Here is a 5,933-nt window from a genome sequence, read left to right on the forward strand (position 1 = left end):
GAGAGAGAGAGAGAGAGAGAGAGAGAAGAAATAAAAGCGATGGAGAGAGGGAGAGATAAAAAGGAGAAGAAGAAGAAAAAGAGAGAGAGACAGAGAAGAAGAAGAAGAAAAAGAGGGAGAGATGGAGAAGAAGAAGAAGAAGAATGGAAACTATGTATTATATATATATATTTCTTATAATATATTATATATAATTTTTTTTTTTTAATATCATTGGTTTGGTTTGTTTAAACCGTGATTTTGAATATTGCAAACCATACACTAAATCATATATTTCGGTTTGGTTTGGGTTCAAACCGATGACTAAAAAAATATTGAAAAAAAACCAAACCAACCCAAACCATCGGTTTGGTTTGGGCTGTTTGACCGGGTTACTGGTTTGAATGCCTAGCCCTAGTCCTGGTGATAAAAAGCCTCTGTTTTGGATTCGACAGATAATCAACTTTCCTATTTCCAAATTATAAAGCACCCACCATTTAACCATATTTTATTATTTTTTAGGATTAACTACACTTTAGTCCCTAGAGGTTTAGGGTCAGTATCGAAATGGGCCCCGAGATTTCAATTTCATCAAATTCATACTTAACGTATCCAAATATGACCAATTCACCCCGTCCGTTAGATTGACCGTCTAGTCAAACGTTAAATGTTGATGTGTCAACTATGGGACCCGCCACAGACCCTGACAACCCATTCCAACTAGTCCGCGTGAAGGGCATTTCTGGAAAGAAAATAAAAATTTTAAACAAAACAAAAAAATAAAATAAAATTTTCCCCAGCTCTAGCAACTCTCTCTCTCCATCTCCCCCCAATCAATCCTAGGCCCTCTCCCACCCAAAACACAATCAAACATCCAAAACAAGATCAACCTCACAATCATAACCAAATAACTCACTAGCCCTATAAGTTGTTGCTCCAAATCCATAATTACCCGAACCTAAAAAACCTAATTTGTCCAATCCAATCAAACTGAGCCACAAAAGGAGAGAAATAGAGGGAGGAGGATGGGAATGACGAAGATAGGGGGAGAGGGAGGAAGAGAAATAGAGAAATAGAGAGTAGGTCTGGTATGACCCAGTGCCTTCACCACCCCCACCCCCTCTCACTCCAACCCTAGCCACTTTCCTCCTCCGCATTAGTGTCGGCGACATTGACACTATCTACCTCTGTACTTCAGAGGCATGGGATCCAGTCCTACCCATCGGGATCGCAAGGAGAACCTTTAAAAAAGACCCAACCTCTTCCCTACCCAACAAACCAGCGGCCCCACCACCACCCCCTTTCACATCGGTTTCAGTCCCGCCCATCAGGATTGCAAGCCTTCGTCTTCCTTGTGCTTTTAGGCCATGAAATTCATAGACAAGAAAGGCTCTAGCATGAATCAGAAGGCCCACAGAGCCAAGATCGAAAATTTTGAATATTCCTCCATTTTTCTCAGATATTGAATTGCATAATTTTCTTTTTATTTTATTTTTTATTTTTTTAAAAAATCAAATCAAATTTAACTAGGACCTTTATTTCCATGTTTTATGCTGCGGAAGTTCTGGTGGTTTGGAATACCTCCACATGCTGGGAATCATCTACATGGAACTAAAACTTGAGAACGTGCTGAATTGAGGGGGATTTGTTCCACCAGTGAAGAAAGGAGCTGGCTTGAGACTATCATTGGTATATTTCTGATTTTTTCATGGCTTTTGGTTGTGCAGAGAAAGAGGGAGGGGGCTGGGGTTAGTGCGAGAAGGGAATTGGTGGGGAGTTGAGTTTTTCAAGCTTTTTTTATTTTTAAATTTTATGTTATTTTATACAATTTTTTTTTTGAATTTGTTAGTAGGTGGGTCCCACAATGGACACATCAACATTTAACGTTGACTAGACGGTCAATCTAACGGACGGGGTGAATTGGTCATATTTGGATATGTTGGGTATGAAATTGATGAAATTGAAATCTCGAGGCCCATTTCGATACTGACCCTAAACCTCTAGGGACTAAAGTGTAGTTAATCCTATTTTTTATTTGAGAAAATATGTCATATTCCAAAGAAACCAAGTACATTTTCCCATTGTCATGTTTACCCACTGACCACCACCAGAACTTGTTCATGATTATGAACAACATAATCAAATAAAAACTATGGGAGGTTGACCATGCCCAGTTCGAATTTAAAATTGCTTCAGATTTTTGGTGGGTGGGTTCCAACGGAGGTGAACGACACGGAAGAGTGAGATCGTGTTGAGATTCTTTCCATTTTGTTCATTTCAATATATGGTACTTGATTTATTCATAATCTTAATGTCTCTTTTTCGAATCAGAGGTTTATAAGAAGAAGAGAAAGAGTCAGGCAATACAGTTTGTAAAGAAAGAGAACAGTGGGGGAGGAGTAGTAGTAACTCAAAATCAAATCCATTGTTGGATTTTATCGAATATGTAAAGAGATATTCTCACTATAGTTATCTAAATTGGTCCCATAAGATAATATCTACTGTCACGAGTTAAGAGAATATTACATACAGAATTGCTCAAGGAACAGAGCTTCACAGAGAGACGTGTTATGAAGTCGTAGAGGAAGAGAAACACATGCAATCAAACTTGAAGAAGAGAGATAATCGAAAAATAAAATAAAGATGAGAGAGAGAGAGAGAGAGAGGAGTTTTAGAAGTCTGTGTTGTGTTGCCAATAAAGTAATAAAGAATTCTGAACAGGTAGATGGGAATAAATCTAAGGGCTGAAGATGTGTGTAAAAAAGTGTGATTTTTTATGCGTAATCCGATCTTGATACTTAGTAATTAAATTAAATGGCAAGATCAACATTCATAGAATTCCTATTAATAGTTATATGCTTAAACAATATTCTAATGAATATGAAATTGAGAGAAAGTAAGGCCCGTTCCTTTATGTTTTCAAATCTCCATTTTCATTTTCTGGCAAAGAAAACACCTCAAAACGTGTTCGGTGATGCACTTAGCAAAATGCAGAAAACGATTTACGAAAATGTTTACCAAAAAGACGTTTCCGTGTTTTTGTTTTCCTATTAGAAAACACAGGAAACAACATCTGCTTATTTTTCTACCGACTAGAAAAACATAGGAATTCTTCTCTTTCTCCCTTCCCACATCGTCACCCTTCCTTAGCACAAGCATATTTATTTTACAAGGATTGCAATTCGTATTTTTTAGTTCTTATTTATACATGCAGATTTAGAACTCTCTTTCTCTTTCTCTCTATTTTGTTGCTCTGCTTTTGCTTCTATGAAAATTATGTCTTCCACCTCCATATAGACCACAACCATTGCCCAAAAATATAGAAAGTTTCGTTAGCCATAGATCTGGAAATTGACCCTATCAAAACCCGTGGCCCTATTAGGCGATGTGCAAGGGGAGGATACCATAACTTTAATAATCAAGCTAAAAAGGAAAAAGAAAAAGAAGAGAGGTTTGATGTAAGACATGAGACTTGTTGAGAAAGAGAGAGAGGATGAGACGACAAACTCGGACTTCATATATATATATATATTATTTTTTATTGTAAGATGAATACTGTTGGAATTTTAATTTTGAAGAGGGGCAAATATGGGCTTTCATTTTTACATCTAAGAAGGTTTTGGTCTATTTTACGAAAGAGACATCCGAGTTCTTCACCAAATTCAAAGAGTGGAAGGCGGAAATAGAGAACCTTACGGGAAGGAAGATCAAGATCCTAAGAAGTGACAATGGAGGATAATATAAAGATAGCAAATTTATGGAGTTTTGCAAGAGCGAGGGTGCCAAGAGGCATTTTACCGTGAAGAAGACGTCCCAACAAAATGGAGTCGCAGAGAGGATGAATATAACTCTTATGGAGCGTGAGAGGTGCATGAGGATTCATGCCTGCTTGCCCTAGGCGTTCTGGGCGAAGACGGTTAACTACGCTTCCTATTTGGTTAACCGGTCGCCATCGAAGTATCTTGACTTCAAGCATGCGGAAGAGGTATAGTCTAAAAATCTATTGAGTATACTAATATGAAAGTATTTGAATGCAATGCCTGTGCTCTCATACCTAGTAATGAGATAACCAAGTTGAAACCAAAGTCTCTTGAGTGCATATTCCTCGGCTTTGAGAGCAGTGTAAAAGGTTTCAAGTTGTGAGATTCAATGAACCGGAAGAAAATCTTAGCAGAGACATTGTATTTCATGAGAGGACCATGCCTACGATCAAAGTCAAGAAAACGGAGGTGAATGAGGATGTTGTTGGAATGAAGACAACTGTTGCAATTTCACCGAGTAAGGTGTTTGGGGATACTCCAAGTATGCAACCAATTGAAGACGTTCATGAGTTGGTGGAGTGCGATACTGAGGTAGAAGAAGTTGGGCAACAACAACAAACTCAAGATGAAGAAGAAGAAGAAGAAGAAGAAGAAGAGGCTCAAGATCAGGTAGAGCTGCCATCTATAACTAGGTCCAAGCCCAAGAGAACCATCAAATCTCCTCAACAGTTTGGATATGAGACAGACACAATTCACTATGCTCTAAACATAAGTGAAGGAGATCCAACCATGTTCCAAGAAGTAGTTGAGAGTTCGGAGCGGGAAAGTTGGATAAGTACTATGAAGGATGAGATGGAATCTCTACACCGGAACTCCATTTGGAAGTTGGTTCCTAAACCCAAAGGTCCTTAGGTAATCGGCTGCAAGTGGGTGTTTAGGAAGGAGGAATTAATACATGAGAAAGAGCCAATTAGATTTAAAGCACGTCTAGTGGCAAGGGGTATTTACAAAAGGAAGGAGTTGATTATGATGAGATCTTCTCCTCGATGGTGAAGCATACTTCTATATGGTTATTGCTTTCCATAGTGGCACAATGAGATATAGAGGTGGAGCAAATGGATGTGAAAATGTCGTTCCTCTATGGAGACTTAGAGGACGATGTCTACATGAGTCAACCTTAAGGGTTCATTGAAGCAAGTAAAAAAAAAATGTTTTATAGGTTGAAGAAGCCTTTGTATGGGCTCAAGCAATCTCCAAGACAGTGGTACAAGCGCTTTGATACATGTATGCTGTGAATTGGGTATAGAAGATGTGAATCAGATTGTTGTGTGTCCTCTCATGTGTTCAAGGATAGGAAGATCATCATGTTGCTACTCTATTTAGATGATATGCTAATTACGTGTGAAGATATGTCAAAGGTTCGAAAGTTGAAGATTATTCTTAAGAAGGAGTTTGACATGAAAGATCTTGGTCCCGCACAAAAGATCCTAAGAATGGAAATAAAGAGAGACTAAGATATGGGCAAATTGTGGTTGTCACAAGGCAAATGCATATCTAAGGTACTTGAGAGATTCAACATGTTGGATTGCAAGCCTGTGTCTACTTCTTTGGAGGAGTACTTTAAACTAAATGCCTAAGAAAGTCCTTCTAGTGACAAGGAGAAGGATGAAATGAGTAAGGTTCCCTATGCAAGCGATGTAGGGTGTCTCATGTTCGTAATGGTTTACACATGCCCTGACATAGCTTAAGTTGTAAATTGTTTCAAGATAAATGGCAAATCCGGGCAAACAACATTAGAATGCGGTGAAGTAGATTTTTTGGTATTTGAAGAGCACCAAGAAGCTTGGGATTTTGTTTAAAAGACAACAAAAAAGGGCAGTGTGTTGGGTCATATGGATTCGGATTATGAAAGAGACATAGACAAGAGGAGATCCACTAGACAAGAGGAGATCCACCATGTGGTATGTTTTTACCTGTGATGGAGGATCGATTAGTAGGAGGGTGGTGCTACAATCAGTCACTGGGTTGTCTACTACCAAAGTGGAGGGAGATATATGAAGCTAACAAAGGCTTCTAAGGGAGCATTATGGCTAACAAGATTGGCTAAAGAGTTCGGGATAGCTCAAGACTTGGTGGTGATACAAAGTGACAGTCAAAGTGCTATATGGTTAGTCAAGAATCAAGTGTTTCACG

Source organism: Prunus persica, chromosome G2 (assembly GCF_000346465.2).
Source record: "Prunus persica cultivar Lovell chromosome G2, Prunus_persica_NCBIv2, whole genome shotgun sequence".
In the NCBI taxonomy this organism is placed as follows: Eukaryota; Viridiplantae; Streptophyta; class Magnoliopsida; order Rosales; family Rosaceae; genus Prunus; species Prunus persica.